The sequence below is a fragment of the Trachurus trachurus genome, assembly GCF_905171665.1.
Source record: "Trachurus trachurus genome assembly, chromosome: 16".
Classification (NCBI taxonomy): Eukaryota; Metazoa; Chordata; class Actinopteri; order Carangiformes; family Carangidae; genus Trachurus; species Trachurus trachurus.
Window position 1 is genome coordinate 29,687,041 of NC_139902.1, and position 18,508 is coordinate 29,705,548.

The following is an 18,508-nucleotide window of genomic DNA, read 5'->3' on the forward strand; positions in this document are numbered from 1 at the left end:
CTGATACACACACACACACACACACACACACATGCACTTATGAATGTCACAACTTACTGTAAGCAGATAGTTTAACTTCCACAAATGAGGTCTGAGAGCAACTGTTGCAGGCACCGACAGATGTTAATGGACTTAAAATCTCAGAAAACTTTAATTAAAGTGAATCCATCAGATTTATTGTAGCCTATGTGGAGGGAATCGAGAATCCAGTTTTTAATAATCAATCTGTGTTCAATAACAACAAAGCAAAGCAACAAAGTCAAACCAACCTGTTTTAATCTTAGAAAAGAAAAAAAACAGCAACGTTGCTGTGACTCAGCTGCTTCCTGTTTGCTTTAATTATCCTGCAGAGTTTAGACTTTAATTTGCCTCCTGTGGCAAATTGAGTTGATTGACTGTTAAAGAGTTGGTCAGGTGTGCAAAAGCTCGTGAAGACTTTGTATGTTCACAAAAAGTCATAAAAACATGTTTCCTATGTGTATTTATGGGCAATTATTTTCTTTTTTTCTTTTCAAAACTTTATTTCACATTACAATTGACCGTACATTTCAATTTGAAATACACATCAATTTACAAAAACTCATTTGAGGAAACATTTGCTTGCATCTGAAACAGTACAAGCTTACAACACATTAACAAAATTAAAGGGGCAGCGTCCGCGAAACCGAAAGTAAGGAAACGCTGGTCGGCTCGCCCAGAAAAACAATATATATCGAAAATGGAGCCATTAACAAGTGTGGGTAGCGTAGATTTCATCCACATTAATATGACACTTTTTTTACCAAATACAAACTCCTCGTTGTCCCTTTAAATAAAAATAAAAATAAAATAATCACAGGGGTTGACATTTCAACAAAGGTGCTTTAGGCGTGTTAAAAGAAGAGACTTTGACCTTGTTTCATATAATTCACTTATAGACTGCATTCTGGGCAATTCAGTGAAGGTCATTTCATCAGTATTGCAGCACAAAGTTTGTAAAAACATTGATTTCAATGAAAGTTGCTCATCAGAGAAAACAAAACAAAACTACATCAAAAGCCTCAGAAGTGTCACATGACCCACATTTCAACACAAAGGTTCATTACAACTTCACATTTCTACATAAGTGCTTTACTTTGATCCGTCATCCAAATCCCGATAAAATCATCACACACAAACACACTCTTTGAAATAGTAAAAAAATAAATAAAATCATCCCCATCACACATAAAATAAAGGCAAATAGAAAAGAAAGTTCCTCCAGTGTGGTCGACACTCGTTCTGGGAGCATTTACAAACTCTATAAACAATCATTTCTACTTTATTTAGAGGAACAAAATCAAAACACATTCGAAGCCAAAACAATCACAGTCCACACGACGCACATGGGACCGATGTGAAACCCCCTCTCCTCCTCCCCTCCCAATCTGCCCCCCATCGTCTTCTATGACACATTTAGTCTCTGTGTCCATCAGGATCAGAGGCATCCTCCTTTTCCTCCTCTTCTTCTTCATCTTCGTCTTTGGTGTCTATTAATTATGGCCGTTTGGGACCACAGCTGGTGACAGAGCGGTGCATCAATGTCTCGGCACGCAACACATCAAACGCACACCAAAACCATCTGATGCCCGGCTGGCACCCCGCCCACTGGGACAGAACAGAAAATACAAGTATGAAAGTTTTCATTTTTGTGTTTTTTTCTTTATAAATAGAGGAGCAGAAGATGAAGACGGAGCTGAAGTCTTCATCATCGTGCTGCATGAACGAAATTAAAGACCTGAAACAAACAAGACGGAGAGAGAGAGAGAAAGAGCTGTCGCTGTCATTGTTCATGTGCAACAGTGACTTATAGCAGAGTGAAGCCCACACAGTCAGACAAACCACAGACACACACATGTCTACACACACACACACACACACACACAGACACACACACCCAGAGAGAGAGAGAGAGAGAGAGAGAAACACACCCATAACCTGAATCTACACAGATACTCCATCTACAAACACATGTCTACACACATATACAAAGTTCAGACAAAGAACAACACGCACATACACAGGCATGCATGCATGTATGCACAAACACACGCACACACACACACACACACACACACACACGCACACACTCATTGCTTTTAACAGATCTCCTTTTTTGGAGAGTATTAAGCAAATTCACTAGAACTCTGAACCTCAAACCACAACGTGTCTCTCCAGCAGATGGTTCAGTTAATGATGACACGCACAGATCAGTCAGACAAACAGCTCTTCCACTGAAAGTGTATTCCACACGCACACACACACACACACGCGCGCGCGCGCACCCACACGCACACACACACAAACTGCATGTTATCAAATCGATGCAGTCTCTACTCCACAGTCTTATCCCTTGTCTCGTCGTCCACGTATGGAGACGTCTTCGATTTATAGTGATCTGGAAAGTCTGATTCTTCATCTATAGCCTATGTACCACAGTGCAGGGATGTACAGTATAAGAATAGTTTTAATTACACTAATTATATTATATGAAAACACAGTTCAGTAATTCTCCAGCCTAGGATCAATACAGTTTATCTCAACCTTAATCTTAAACTTAAACCCAACAAGAGACAAGAGTAAAATTTGCATGAACTCTGTGCAACACATCAGATTCATGCTGCACTAGTGAAAAAACCCATAACCAGTAAATGAAAATGAACACACAACAATATTGGAAATGATTAGTTATTTTGTGTTTTTGTTTTTTGTTTCTTTTTGTTGTGAACAAAATTTTAAATTAGAGGCAGAGAGAAAAATTCAGTTCAAGTTCGACAGCAGCAAAAGATCTGAACGTCTGCAGCAGCAGAAGTATTTAAGGTCCACTATGTAAATATATTATTGCTCCTAATGCTCCTAATGTGTACAACATTTATAATCATTACTGGCTTTAATACCATCAGCAAATTTACAATAAATTGTTTTATATACTTTTTTAAGACTTGATGAACAGGAGTCTTGTGGACAAAATCTTAAATCCTTAAACAAACAAAAACGTTTAAGCCTCCTTTCAGATAAATGAAAGTCTGTTTTTTGTCTTCCTTCTTTTATAGATGAAAATGTCACGGTTAGTTTGGAGTAAGGAGTTAATTGTTCCCATAAACACACCAAACCTGTGTTTAAGAGTCTGTCCTATAGTCACTCGCTGTTCACACTCGTGCATCTCCACGCTGCAGCGAGGTCGTCTGGACCAACTCAATCTACACAAAAAATGCCACTCCGTATGTTTTGCCGTGCGCTGTGTGCATCACCTGATGGTGCCTCAGCTGTATGATCACAGTGTGAGTCAGTGGGGGCAGACAGATGGACATGTGGAAGTAACTGACCTGCATCCACAAAGGGACTTTCCACCTCTCCTCTTCCTCCTTCTCCTCAACACCCCCAAAAATAAGTATTTCTGCTTTTGTCTCGTCGGACAGTGAAGAGTGAGACGAAAGTTGGGAAAGAAAGGTGTCAACAGATGAGGAAGAAGTTTTGAGAGTTTTCCATTTTGCCTAAAAATGTTTCTTCTATTTCTTTCCATTCGATGATGATGGTTTTTTTTTTCCGTCTGGAAACAATCTAACAAAATAACTAAATGAAAAAAAGTTGATTAAACACATGCCACCTTATTTCTGCTTCATGACTCAGTAGTGAAGTTCCCTACATTTCCCTGGAAATTAATGATTGTCAGACAAACCCCTAAAACCACTGCAACGGAAAAGGTGAAATTCATACTCACTCATACCCGGGTCAGATGACCACGGGAGATGTGGTGGGTGTTTATTTATTGAAATGAGCGCTGTAAACAGACCGGCCACCTGTGCAACACAATGCTTTTAAAACAGAAACACAGCAGCAGCAGCAGCAGCAGCAGCAGCAGCAAAGCACTCTGGGATGAAAGAGTGAACTGCAGCCCCTGAATCAGTTTGAAAAGTACTTAATTGCCACAGATGCGACTTAAAGGGATAGTTCAACGTTTTGGCAAACTGGCCCATTGCCATAATCCCTATAGTCATAGCAGTAGGTTTGTTACCTTTAATTTTCGGTGCAAGCTGTTTTTAGAACGGCAGAGCAGAGCCACGAGCTGCTCAGAGCTACGCTACGGAGGCTCATGGGATTTCTTGGTTTCCCTCATCAAAGTGAAAAAAAAATCAAGTTGTGACCTGCACATTCACCACGCTATGAGATAATAACAGAACGTCATGAGACCGAGTTGTTTCCAAAGCAAATTCAGAGACTACTTGCCAAAAAATTGGTCCTGAAGGCAACGTACATCAGCGGTTTCGCTGTGAGAAATCAATTAAAAAGAAAAAAAACAGGTATGGATCAAGTTGTGGAGGAGTCGACGTTGAGTTCATACGCTGTTTCATTCGTCCCACCGCCTCTTTTTCATTGGCTGTGGGCGACGTGTTTGCGGTTGGGTCGGTAACCAGTACACACTACCTGACTGCGTCCAGAATCGGCTCAAAAGAATCAAACATGTTTGAATTTCTGGGCCAACTCGCCATGCCGACTGTCCCCAACTAGTGCCGACTGGTGCAGACTAGACCCGACTGTGAATCGTGGGTAAAATCGGGGGGAAAATCATGTAGTGTGTCCCCAGCTTTACACATACATACGTACATAGATTACCAACCTGGAGATGAAGAAATACAAACCTGCATGTATCTGCAGTTCACTGTTATTCTGATGTTTCACAAATTCAGCGAAAGTCGAGGCAGCTCATTACATTCCTGGAAATGATCTGTATGTTTCCTGGACAGATGGATGACTGAGTGACTGACCATACATATGCATATCACACACCAGAGTGATGAAACTTCACTTTGCAATACCACACATGTACTTTTCCATCACTGTTACTTTCAGTTACAGGAACAAAAAAAAACCAACAAAAAAACCCACAACATTTTTTAAAGAGTTGAGATAAAGTAAAGGTTTGGAGCCAAAGGAACTCAAATATGAACTACCACACACACTAGTTTGTATTTATATTATTGTGAGGACACTTGTTATTATAACACAACCTCTTACCTTCACTTCAACCATCACAACTGAATGTCTAACCCCAACTGAACAAAATGTCCTCACTCAAGTATAAATGTTGTGGTCCCCACGATGCAGCGTTTACAGGTATTCATACACACACACATCTTCTATCTTTGTATCGACCAATCACTGACTCACCAGCTCCTCATCATCTAACAATCACAACTGACTACTTGGCCTCTGACCTTTATTCTAACCCTAACTGAGTCTGAACTGTCAATTGCATCAAACTGCAGAGCGTTATTGGTTCCCACAAGGTGTAAAGTATCGGTCCCCATGAATGTACAAAAACAAGAAGACAATGTCAGAACAATACGAATGACACTTCAGACAATTAATAGCAATGCTGACACATGACAATGGTGGATGACATACAGCTTCTTTGTGTTGCTTGAACTTCACAGACAATCTTTTGAACAAGTGAGGTCAAGGCCAAGGCCACACTGCAAAAACTCAAAAACTTTCCAAGATTATTTGTCTTATTCCTTGTCAAAATGTCCCATTTATAGTCAAAATGCATCTCTTTCCACTTAAAATAAGACTCATCGCCTAAAAATTAACTTGTTTTTAGATCATTTTCACTTGTTTCAAACTAATTTTCAATTGATATAAGAAGAAAAACTGCCAGTGAAAGCAGGTTTTTGGAGTTTGTATAAGAAAGAAAAAAATATGTCAAGTGAAAATCTGCTTGAAAGAAGTAAAAAGTGTCTAAAAACAAGCAACTTTTTTATGTAATTAGTTATTTTAAGTATAATGAGATTTGCTTTGACTAGAAATGACATTTTGACTAGAAATAAGACAGATATTCTTGGTAAGATTTTGAGTTTTTGCATCTTTATTATCGCTTTCGTGCAATTTGACATGCAGCCACAGATAAACACACAACATTTAAAAACAATAGAAAACACAATCATGAGAACTAGACTATGGCTTCCTCCAAATCGATTCTGACAGACATGCAATGCATCTTGGGATATGTTGGGCCATGAAGGCTCCACCTGTTGGAGATGAATGAAGGCCGCACTTGAAGCAGCCTTTGAAATGGGACTCCCTGGTTGGTCGTTGTCCTCAAGCTGCGTTTCAACTCTGACTCAAACAGTCCAGATCGGTTGACGTGACAAAATGAAAAAAAAAAAAAAAAAGAAGAGAGAAAAGACTTAAACGATGTCAGAGAGAAAAGAGAGGAGCGGTGAGGCTGAGAGGAGGAGGCAGCAGCGGTGGAGCGCAGGAAACCACACAAACACACACACACAACTAACACTGATGTGGTGAACACAAAAAAAAAAAACTCTGTCATCTGCCCACACAACCGTATAGTATATACGCTACAACTGCATATAGACATCAGTGTGTGCACGAACGTACAGTACACTAGATGCAGCGTTACACAAAGAAGAACAAGGGGGGTCGTACTGCTCATGAACACACACAGGTGTTAACAACTTTAGATGACGTGCAACATTTAAAATAAAACTGTAAAACTGCACCTCAGATATTTTTGTATTAACTCCCTATAAATAGATTTCTAATGAAATGAAAGTGAGCAGTGATCTCTGTGACTTCATCTTTCCGTTGTGCTCATTACTCACGCTGGCAGGAGGTGGCAGCGCAGCAGTGTGGCTGAAGGCCCCAAAAAAAAGAGGAAAAAAAAAATGAAGTGGCCCTTTAAGGACTCTCTTATTGAATAATGCAAAGGATGCATGAGGATAAATGAGATCCTGCATGCGCTCGTCTCTCTCTTCCTCCTTCCTGAACTTCTGTCCCGTCTCTGAATCGAAGCTCTTGTCCGGAACGAGCCCAGAATGAAAACAGGCCTCGTGGACAGACAGGCCTCTATTGTCTCTGGACATGTTTGAAATAAAAGACAACACAACGGCACACAGAGGGGTTTTTCCTCCTCCTGGGACCGACAGCACATGGAGACAAAGTCACAGCGCTGATTCCTCGATTCGACCTGACAGCCTCTCTCTCTCTGTCTCTCTGTCTGCTGAGTCTCTCTCTCTGTCTCTTTGTCTTGGTGCTTTTATGATTTAATAGTTTGTTTCTGCTTCCTTTGTTTTGACTCTTTTGCTTTTCTTTGATTTGTCCCTCCGCTTCCTACAAGTACAAACTTGTTGAGTTTTACTTCAAATCATGACAGCTCCTTCACACTCCCCAACAATATAGATGAATCCAGCCAGGCTGCATGCTCATCCTCTCATCATCTACAGCAATATTCACCTGGTTCCACGGCTTAAAATCCAGCCCAAAATACACAGCATGATTGACAGATGTCACAGCCACATGTGATTTGCCCACATGTGCTAATATACGGTACATTACTCACACAAAGTTAGGGATGTTTGGCTTTTGGATAAAATTTCAGAATGCACCTAAAATGCACTATAACCTTTACAGGTGAACTTCATTTAACCTTCTCTAAACTTTTGAATAACATGCTGTTCTCTAACAAGGTGATTCACCACAAACATCACAAGCACCGTCTGATTTAGTGGTTCAGTTGTCATCGAGCCATTAAATGTTCTGGTTCAGTGACAGTTTGTAGACAGTCCTCTGCTCTCTCCCTCTCCCTCTCCACCATGTTCACATGTTGATGAAACCAAGGCAAGACTTTGATGAAGTTATTGAGATATTGAGATTTTTGTTGTGCTATAGCCACCACTTTTGTTTGAGATGAAGAAATGCATGAACTTTTTCTTGTCAAATATCCATAACTTTTTGTGAGTAGTGACCCAGGCTGATGTTGTTGGGTCATAAGTTATTAGATTAGATGTGAAACAACAGTGTTGCATCCACCAAACAACACACACACACACACACTCCATGCACGTGTGCAAAGGTGAGACGATACACTTTGTTTTTTTCAATCCTCATGCAACTGTTCCTGTCGCTTTTCATGTGCAACATCAATATTTGCTTTATTTGTAATTTATTTTTCTATGTTTCTATTTTAAAGCACTTTGTGTTGCATGTCCAGGCATGAAAAGTGCTCTATGAATAAAGTTTTGATTGATTGATGATTGATAATACCTCCCAGGTAAAAACTGAAAAGCTTGTTGTTGCCTCTTTGTGCATAAATCTAGTGAACGTCTAAAATGAAAGTGTCATTTATTTTAATTTCAGTGACTTCAGCCGCAGATTTCAAAGAACTGTTGTGTTGTTAGTTTTACTTTTTTTTTTTACTGCTTCCTCTGAATTTTTTGTAGTAGTTTTGTGGTATTTTTTCAAGTGAAATCTTTTTTTTCTTTGCTTCCTCTTTATTCTTATTCTATTCCTCCTTTCCCTCTCTTTTTCTTTCTCTTTGTCCTCATCATGTCTTCATGTCTGTCTGTCTGTCTGTCTGTCTCCATCTCTCTGGGTGGTCTGTGGTCTAGCAGCCTCCTCTTCTCCCTCCGGTGGTTGTGTGAGGGTGTTTTTTTTTGTGTGTGTTGGGAGGGGCTTAAAGGGTACGTCGGGGGTACATGTTGTGTAGTGTGAGGTGGGGGGGGGTTGTTACTTCCTCTCCTCCTCCTCCTCCCACCTCCATTTACCCTTCACTTCCGCCCCTCCTGGTCGTTTCTGGCCCATAAAGAACAGAACGTGCCCACACACCGATCTCCCCTAGCCCCTCCGAAAAATAAAATAAAAAGTCTCGGAGGTTAACCACCGAAACCCAATGAGCGCTAACACCCCTGCCACCCCTGCTCAGCTCTGTGTATGTAAACAGCGGTCGCTCACGGGCAGAATGACAGACAACAAGGCGTGCAAACACACACAATATACAATATGGTCGCATTCACCCACAGCGATGCACACACACACACACACACAGTAACACACACATGCAGAAACATATACACACACACAGACAGACATATACATGCCACACGCAGAGACTCTCCTCAGCACCGGCATCAAAGAGCCACACATCTCTTCCTCTCCTCCGTCTCTTCCTCCTCCTCCTCCTCCTCCTCCTCCTCCTCCTTGGTCTGAAACCCATTTTACCATCAACGACGGCCTGGTTGCGTTTAAGGAGGGGGGGATTTTCCCCCTCAGATCTGGCAACCACAGCAGCCGAGGAGGCCTGCAGAGGCCGAAAACGGAGAAAGTATTGAGTGATTGGCATGTGGTGTGTGCAATACTGTCTAGTTCCTTTTTGTCTGTGTGTGTGTGTGTGTCTGTGTGTTACAACACAGACACAAACATGTTGGAGGTGGCGAGGACTTAAATCACTCTCACATGGGCTCATTGTTGCCTTGTTGTCAGCGCTAATCCCACGCTCAGAGGCGGCTGAAGGCAAAATGTCACTCCTTCAGATTTGCTGAAGCACCAGTCGGTCCTGATCTATACACCGAGCGTCACCTGTTCACACACACACACACACACACACACACACACTGATACACTCAGGCCACACTGCTGTTTTGTTGTCTATTTGAATGTGTTGTGAGTACATAATTAAACTCATGCTAAATCTGAACTATAGAGGGGAAATGGTTTATCTGGTTCATCTGACGCTTTCACATCTCAGATTAGTTGTTTGGCTGAAGTGTGAAATAAATATGTGTTAGTTTTATTCAGCGTGCATGCACATTTTTAGAATGGCGGAGCAGAGCCGTGAGCTGCTCAGAGCTACGGAGGCTCATGGGATTTCTTGGTTTCCCTCATCAAACTCATCAAATACACAATCCAACAACTCCACACCGCTCTGGTGGACAAGTTGTGACCTGCACATTTACCACACTATGAGATAATAACAGAACGTTACCAGACAGAGTTGTTTTAGAGGTAAATTCAGAGACTGCTTGATGAAAAACTGCCCCCGACAGGTACGCACATCAGCTGTTTTGCATGAATTTACCTCTAAAACAACTCTGTCTGGCAATGTTCTGTTATGACAATTTGCCAAAAATGTGGAACTGTCCCTTTAAGGGCCCAATTCATGCACAACAAGAAACCACATACAAGTATAAAGTGCATATTTATATGCACACACACATTTTTAAAAGTCTGAATAAAAGGCACAAAGGCAGAGCTCACAGCCCTGAACCAAGCTCTGTGTCAAAGTGAAAGCTGTCATAGTGTAACAGGACGCTGGTGGTGGCGGTGGCCGCGATGATGTGTCGGCTTTATTTGGTTCTGTGTAAATGAGCTGATACGATCATGGTTCCTCTAAAAAGTCAAAAGTTGTGTTTGGTTATATGCACATCGGCCGTGGGTGCTGGGTTTAACCTTTAGTAGTGCAGAAAGACGTAGAGCCTGCACACCAAAGGCTTTTTATTAAAACGAACAACGTTTCGACCATCAGCGTGATCTTCTTCAGGTTTAAGATCGATAAATAGACTTTATTGTTGTCATTGCACAACGGAATTGGTCGCAATCCCATGGTGCAGAAGAATAAATACAGCAGCAATAGACGATAAATTAAAAACTCACACATACACACACCATACGTAGCCTATTGCACATTGACTTAGGCATTTAGGGCAGGTAAAAACTGTTCTTTAGTCTATTTGTTTTTGCTAGCCCTGTATCTGTATCAGCTCAAACAAAGGGTAACCAGGATGTGATGAGTCCCCCAGCAGGCTATAAACAATGTAGTCTGGTGGCCTCCGTCTGACCATGCAAGCCTGCAAGGTCTGATGAAGTGGCCTCAATTGAATAAAAGGTGGAACCTCCTCTTAAAGTCAAAACATCAGAATATGTGTTTAAAAAATGGTGGCGAAAGTCTGGAGGTTTGTTTTTTGTTAGAGAAAGGAAAACGTCTCTTGCTCATTTCTAATGCATTGGTCAGTGTCTCCTTTGTTTGCACAGGCCAAAGCGTAGCTATTAAGCCCCTCATTGTTGTTGTTGTTGTCGTCATCTCTGTGTGAATCTTGATAACATGTGCATGTAAAACTGATGAGCCTGTGAAGATGGTCGGTTGGTCGGTCGTCGTCGTGGCATCGGATCAGCCGGGAGCGAGAGCTGTGAGGGAAAATCACCGGGACTGAGCCACAGCACCGTCTGTCCAATGACGTCAGTGGACACACAGATGATGAGAATTTATCACCGATCAGCAGCGAAAATGATTCATGTTGACCAAGCATACGTTGGTAATCTGTGGTGATTATTTCACAACACACTCTTCAACTCTCCCACGCACACAACACACATACACAGAGCATATAGCTGTCATTTTGCATTCCCTTGCTCTTTTCTCTGTAAGTTGACACATGGATTGTTTCAAGTGAAACAATAGAATAATACACACACACACAACACACACACACACACATGTTAAGTCTCACAGAGCATCTGTGCATGAACATTGCTTCTCACAGATTACCCAAGCTGTTTATGTGAAGTAGCCTAGCTATCTCATTACGTCCCATCGTTGCGGATTAGCATTAGTTTAGCGTTTAGCCAAATTAGCAATTAGCAGGGCGTAAGATAACGTTAACCCTAATAATGAGTCACCACCAGGGGATTAGCATGAATTTGGTATTTAGCTTGATTAGCAGGTCCAGCAGAGCATCAGCCATAGCAATGACTCATAAACCAGGGATTTGCATTAATTTAGCATTTAGCCCAGTTAGCAAAAATGAGCAAACGTATTAGCCTACACACGGTGCACGGACGATGGTTCATGATTTCATTTTTCATGCTGTATTTTCAACAGAAATGTAAAGTGATAATCACGTCATACATTCATTAGCTTTTGTTAGCTTTAAAGCTAATGTTGTTGCTCTCTATTCTTGTTATTCTGCGGTTTTGAAGTTTCCCATGGAAACAGCAAAAAATGTGCGAAAAATAACAATAACGCTCACTGACTAATCAGAGCAGAAATGAAATAGACGCTAACAGACGTTGAGTCACCACCAGCACCTTCTTAAAAACACTTCTGCTTTTCTTTTGAGGAGGATGGGAGGAGGGTGAGAGAGAGAAAAAGGCAAAAAAAAAAAAAAGAAGAAAAAAAAATACAACTGAAGTTATTTCAGTTTGTCTGCGTGAGAATAACGTCACCGAAAATAGTTCCCCCTTCTTCTCACGCGAAAGCAGACAAACTGGAACCACTTCCTGAGTTGCCCGGCGCAGGAAGCCGGTGAGGGAATCGAATGATGTTTGTGCGAGTGTTTCGTCTTGCGTGTGTGTCGACGCTGTAACGCGCCTTGTGTCGCCTTTCACACGTCTTTCTTCTGCTGTGTCTTCATTCACTTTCAACACAACTGTTGGCCAACCTGCAGCCGCACAAACCTGCAATCCAACACTTTTCACTTTTGCATAATGTTTGTCAATGTCAGTCACTTCCTCCCGCTCTGGCTTTCATTTCATTAACAACTGTTGGTGCACTGTTGTGTTTTATTCATCTTTTAGGCTACATGACGTTTTACTTTATGATTCCCATTTAAACTTAAGTATTAACAGTTACAACCCATAATTGATTGAAAATAAACTTAAATCAGCTCATTATCTTTTACTTACTTCACCGTTGTTGGTCTTTTGTGCAGCAGAAAACAACTTCAGTGTCAGTGAAGAAACAAATTACCATCGAAAATCACTTTAAATCCTTTTTTTGTAAAAAGAAACCTGGTAAAACTCAAATGCACTGCACTGAGGGGCCTTTTTTTAAATAGCTACTTTTGATTTTGCCTTAAAAAACGTTTACCATACTTATGTTTGGTATCTGCAACATAGATCTGTGCCGCATGATCTATAAATATTAAGAGTTAAGAGACTTTTTATTGATTCCACTTATGGGAATTCAGTTTTTGCAGCAAAGAAACAACAAGCAAAAGTACAGAATAAAATATATAAGACACTCTATACAATTGTATATAGGAAAATATACTGTTTTGTACAATTGCTTTTTCAAAAAGAAAAATATACAAAGTTGTAAAAGTTGTACGTCTATAAAAACCAACTGTGACGTCTGAATTAACGCTTGATGATGAAGTCGTGCCATTTTCTCTTCTTCTTTTTCTCTGAGCTGATCTTCAGTGGCGTGTCGGAGTGCCGTCATATGGATCTCATTGTCATAACAACCGTGTGGTCGCCGCCTCTTCCAGTCACCGCTGCCGCTCTCATTGTTCCTGCGACTGTTTACCCGCCGCGCTGCCTCGCACAGCGACGCCTCGCAATGTATATTTGTAGTTGTGCTGTATGTATATAGTCTCCTCCTCTGCACTGTCATTTTGTTCTGAGTGTGGGGTCCCACCTCGGTGCCCAGCGGCACGTGCCCCCCTGTCACAAAGCTCACGCAAACTCACCAGTGGAGTCTGTGCACTATAGGCCTGCATAGCCTCATTTACATTTTAGATTTCCCCACACATGAACAGCTTGTGATGGGAATTAGGAACATAAAGCATTTCCATTTGAGAGAACTAGTTCAGATGGGAAATTCTGCACAAACACTGAATATGCAGCGGTGTTAAAGCTGCTGGTTTCTTGTTTTATATAGCCTATGCTTTAAGCTATTTTATTGTCGAACCTGATCCCTCTTGATAACCTTGTTAAGATTCTTAAAACTAAGGAACTCGAAAGCATTGGGCTCTGTCACTGTTTTTATATCAGATGTTACACTTCCTTCAATCTATCCCTAATCATTTCATTTTTATGTTATTTATCTGTATTACTGCTTGTAACTGTAATTTTGCTGCCTCTTGGCCAGGTCGCTTTTGAAAAAGAGATTCTGCATCTCAATAAGCTTCACGTATTCATCAATATTATAGGGTCTACATTTATAAATGTTATGTAACCTACAGGCTGCTGGACCTGAGTGATGTATTTTGTTTTTTTTTGCAGGTTTTTGAGATAAAGAATGACAATAAACTGAACTGAAATGAACTCAACTGTTTCGATAGAGACATTAGTTTGATAATTACAGTACAGGCCTGATTTGATTGTAAGAATCACTTTAATAGAAAATGCCAATGATTTCAAATTGACATTTACTGTCACTGAAAAAAATGTAGATTGGCAGCTCTTCTGTGCAAAGGCGCAAAGATGCATTCACCCTAAACTGCAACGACACAAAGAGAAGTACAAGTAGGATTTGCAGGAAGCTAGATATGGATTTCACACACATACATAGTGAGACATCTCACAATAAAAGCTTGTAGAAGCAGCTTTTTAGGGTTAAATCTAAAATGTTCCTCAGGTTGAACTCAGATGAAGATGTTTTATGTTTTGTTGGACGACTATTTACAGCCCAAACTGTCCACTTTAAATATGACTTGTGACGTTATTACTTTGATATTAATGAACCGTCTCCTCCCGTTATTCCTCTTTCCCATGCTCTCTCTCTCCCTCTCTCTTCTCCCCTCCTCCCCTCTGCACGGCAGGAAGACGAAGTGAAAGTGTGTTGAAAGTGAATGTTTTTGCGCGTTCTGTCAGACACATAGGAAGCCAAGAGAGACGGTGGCTTGAACAGAGGAAGTTGGAGTGTGTGTGTGTGTGTGCGCGTGCATGTGTGTGTGTGTGTGTGGTCTGAGTGCTGACTGAGCCCTTTCACTGTGAGCGAGCCACTTTACAGGCTGCGGCTGCTAGACCTGATTAAAAACAGCTCAGTGTGGTGCCTTACAAAAAAAAAAAAACATGGGTGGAGAGTCGTTGAACGGAGCTTCAATAGACTTATAACAATTTCAACACTACAGCATCAAGTTGTGTAATAATAAGACGTCGGGTGTGGAGGAGACAAACATAATGTGTATTAAACATGGTGTGTTGCTTCATGTGGGTTTGCAGGATTTACAAAAAGCAAAACTCGACTCTGAGTTGAGTTGAGTTGAGACTCTGACAATTAATGTGCAGTTACCGAACGTCTCACACACGTTGATGAGTTCTCTGGTGAAACAGGATGTTACAGACACGTCTCTGTCATCCATTTATTAGTCGGATGAGTTTCCCACAAACACATCATCAGCTCAGTGATGCAGAATACTGGGAATGGACATTTGGATGAAAACCCTTCATTTGCATATTTGAAGATGAAGATGCAAATGAATAATGGAACAAATGCAACTGAATCTGGAAATGAATGAAGTTGATATTGATTTAAATCTGTCATATACATATGTTTTCCATTGGGATAGCAGGAACTTTTTCAGAATTTAGCATTTTTGCACATTTGGGGACATATCGACATCATTCAGGGTTTAGGGAACATTGTCTTTACCTGTTTTCATCTTATTTAAAGGGGAACTATGCAATTCTGGTGTCTCCTCCTCTGTGTCTCTAACCCTCCTCTCCTCCATGTGCATTTGTTTACAACGAAGCCGGTGAGAAATCAATCCATGGAGCGGTGGATAAGGTTATTTATCACACACGATGTTACCATGTGTATATCTGTGTAGTCTTATCTGTCATAAACAAGTAGATTACGGGTTACGGGGCGCGATACGTTCGTGTCGCAGAGACGAGAGCTGGGACACCGGGTCGGAGGCTCTGATCTGACAAGGTTGGTTTTCAGCCAAGAGACGCTAGGTGGAAGGTAATAATGAAGAATTGTTAAGGTAAAAATCCTGCATAGTTCCTCTTTAAGTGGACAACAGTTTGCAGGAGTAGAAGATATAAGATATGAGCGGAAAAAGGAAAAACCAAAACCTCTGAATGGAACGAGAAACACATGTTTTTAAACAGGAAATATCACACCATCAAGTTTTAAGCTCTTAATAACTTCATAAAACAAGACAGAGAAAATGTGATGAAGCCTCATTTCCTCTGTGAATCTGTCACTGTCAGTTCAGTTGTTTTTTTATTCCAGATTATTCTCTACAGCATGCACTGCGTCGCGTAGCAGCACAGTTCTACCTGAAGACTCTTGAATCTTGAACGAAAACACCTGCAGGCAAAGTGTTCAAGGACTCAGTGAATGGTCTATGTGACACTTTGCACATCCAAGGAAAGTGAGTCAGTTTGATTCTGTACGTGTCCATTTACATTATGAGGTATTTTGTAATTCTCAAATATTTAGGTTTGCACATTTACTATACTGTAGGTCTGAGTTTTCTATTTGGTGTCCTTATGTCGTAATTTTACTGTTAGAAATCTGATATTTCCCCTTTTTGACTTGCACAATATAGTTGGACATCATGGCGAAACGTAAATTACTTCAAAGCTACAGAAATTAAAGCATAGGTAGAATATCAGACATAAAGAAATTAAGAAATATGATGGAAAAAAGTCATAATTTGCAAATTATTAGCTTGTTTATTCCATCTGCAGATTCCAGCTCGTCATTTCCTGTCACGTCTTGAACGCACCTTAGACCTCTCCATCCTTGTGCACCTGCATTTTAATGGGCATCAGATTTTTATACACAAGTCCAAATCAGCTTCAAAGCTTTTTCTTTTCTTTTCTTTTCTTTTTTTAAACAGTGGCTGCTGTTATTAATACCCTCTTTAATAGCCTGACCGTCACATGTGTGTTTCAGTTTTTTTTTTTTGCTCCAATAATCCCACTTCCTCTTCTGCTTCCATATGTTTTTTGCACCGTAAGTACGTGTGTGTGTGTGTGTGTGTGTGTGTGTGTGGTGATGGAGGTGTCGTTGCTCAGAGACGTCACAGCAGTTGGTTCTGGCTGTGATTGTTCGTTCCTTTTATGGTGCTCGAAGCTTCGCGTGTACGCAAACAATAACACAAAAACACAACATAAACACAAACACAGAACGCTGCTGGTTCATAAATCACATTGTGTTCATGCGCTAAGAACAATAGGTCTTATGTAAGAGTCATTTTGTGTGTGCAGAGCTGATTAGTCCACTGAGATGGACTAATTGACTGTGGCAATGAGGGTCTAAAGCCATTCTGACAATAAGAGGTAACATGTGTTGGCATAGTGAGTGTGTGTGTGTGTGTGTGTGAGTGTGTGTGTGTGTTGGGGGGGCGGGGGGTCCCATCTGTTGTGGTCATTGTATCCAGTAAAGCGTGGAGGCGTAGACGTGAGGGGGCGTGTTGGTCGGAAGCTAAAGCTCCTTTTTTCTTTTCTTTATAGTTTGTTCATCAGTTTTGAATCAACGTAAAATAAAAGTAAAACATAAAAACATAAAAACATTAGATCCAAACACAACTACAGCTGCAATAATATAAACTGAAAAGAAAAGAAAAAAAGTTGAAAGTACATTTTGAATAACATTTTTGAGTTATTTTGTTATTTTCCTGTTGCTTATACAGCAGTCTTAAAGGGCCAGTACACATAAATCACAAAAAAAAAAACATAAACATATACATTTTCTATTGCACCACATGACCAAAATAAGGCGATACTAAAAATTACATACAGTAATAAGTAGTAATAGTAAATAAGCAGCTACTTAGGGTCAAAGGGCAGAGGATGTCATGATGCTGTGTAAAAGCACTTTGAGACACACTGTTTGTGAAAACTGGCCATACAAATAAAACGGCCTTGCCTTAGCTGCAGGTGAAATGGACCAGGTGAAATTTGTATAATTATTATTTCTGATATTCTACTTACGTTTCACTGTATGTTGCTTCGACGTCAACATCACATCATCATCACAAACAAGGTAAAAACATTAGATCTAAACACAACTACATGTAAAAAAAAAAAAAAAAAAAAAAGCTGCAAATTAAAGTTTAAAGTACGTTTTGAATGCTCTTTATTGTGTTGTTTTGCTGGTCTTAAAGGGCCAGTACACATAAGTATCATAAAAATAGATAAACATATAAGTTTTCAATTACGCAACATGGCCAAGAGTAGACAATACTATATATGTACTGTATATATACATATGTTTCAGTCTTAAATATTAGTAAATAAACAGGTGAAATGAACCAGGCGATATATTCTTTTTATTTGTGATATTCAACTTATGCTCCATTTTCTGTAGCTTTGACATCATTTACATGTTACACTGTGATGTTAGTGTGACATTAAAATATCAGACATCAAATAGAAACCTCAAAACTATACTATTTACTGGTCTGAACAATATATCTGCATACATTTTGTCAGTTGTTCATCATTTGTGCTAAGAACGGTAATGTAGGATCATCACACACAGGCCGACTGATCATTTTAATCCTTTGTTCTGTTGAGTCTTTCTTTAATGTTGCAAAATCCCTGTGAGCAAAGACATATTGACCATTATGGCAATGAAAAACATTCGCCCCGAATTGTGCTTTTTGAAAAAAAAAAAAAATGCAACATATGGTGGGAATCTACGATCAGAGAAAAAACTCCAGATATTGATTGCTCAATATTGTAAAATATAACCCAGACCATAGTCTGGGTGTAGTTTCTATTTTGGCAGATGTCCTGTCTGCTTCCTACTTCAGTTTTCATTTTTACTTGTGCTCCAAATCCATAATTTGAGTGTCAACTATATAATTTTTTTACATTTTCAAAGAGCTGAATATAAAGTCGATCACTTGTATTGATCTAATCTCTGATTTTTGCACAAACTTTCTTTATTTTGTTTGTTTTTACTGTAAATCATTGATCTCTCCGTGTCCAAACTCCTGAGTAACACACACTGAGC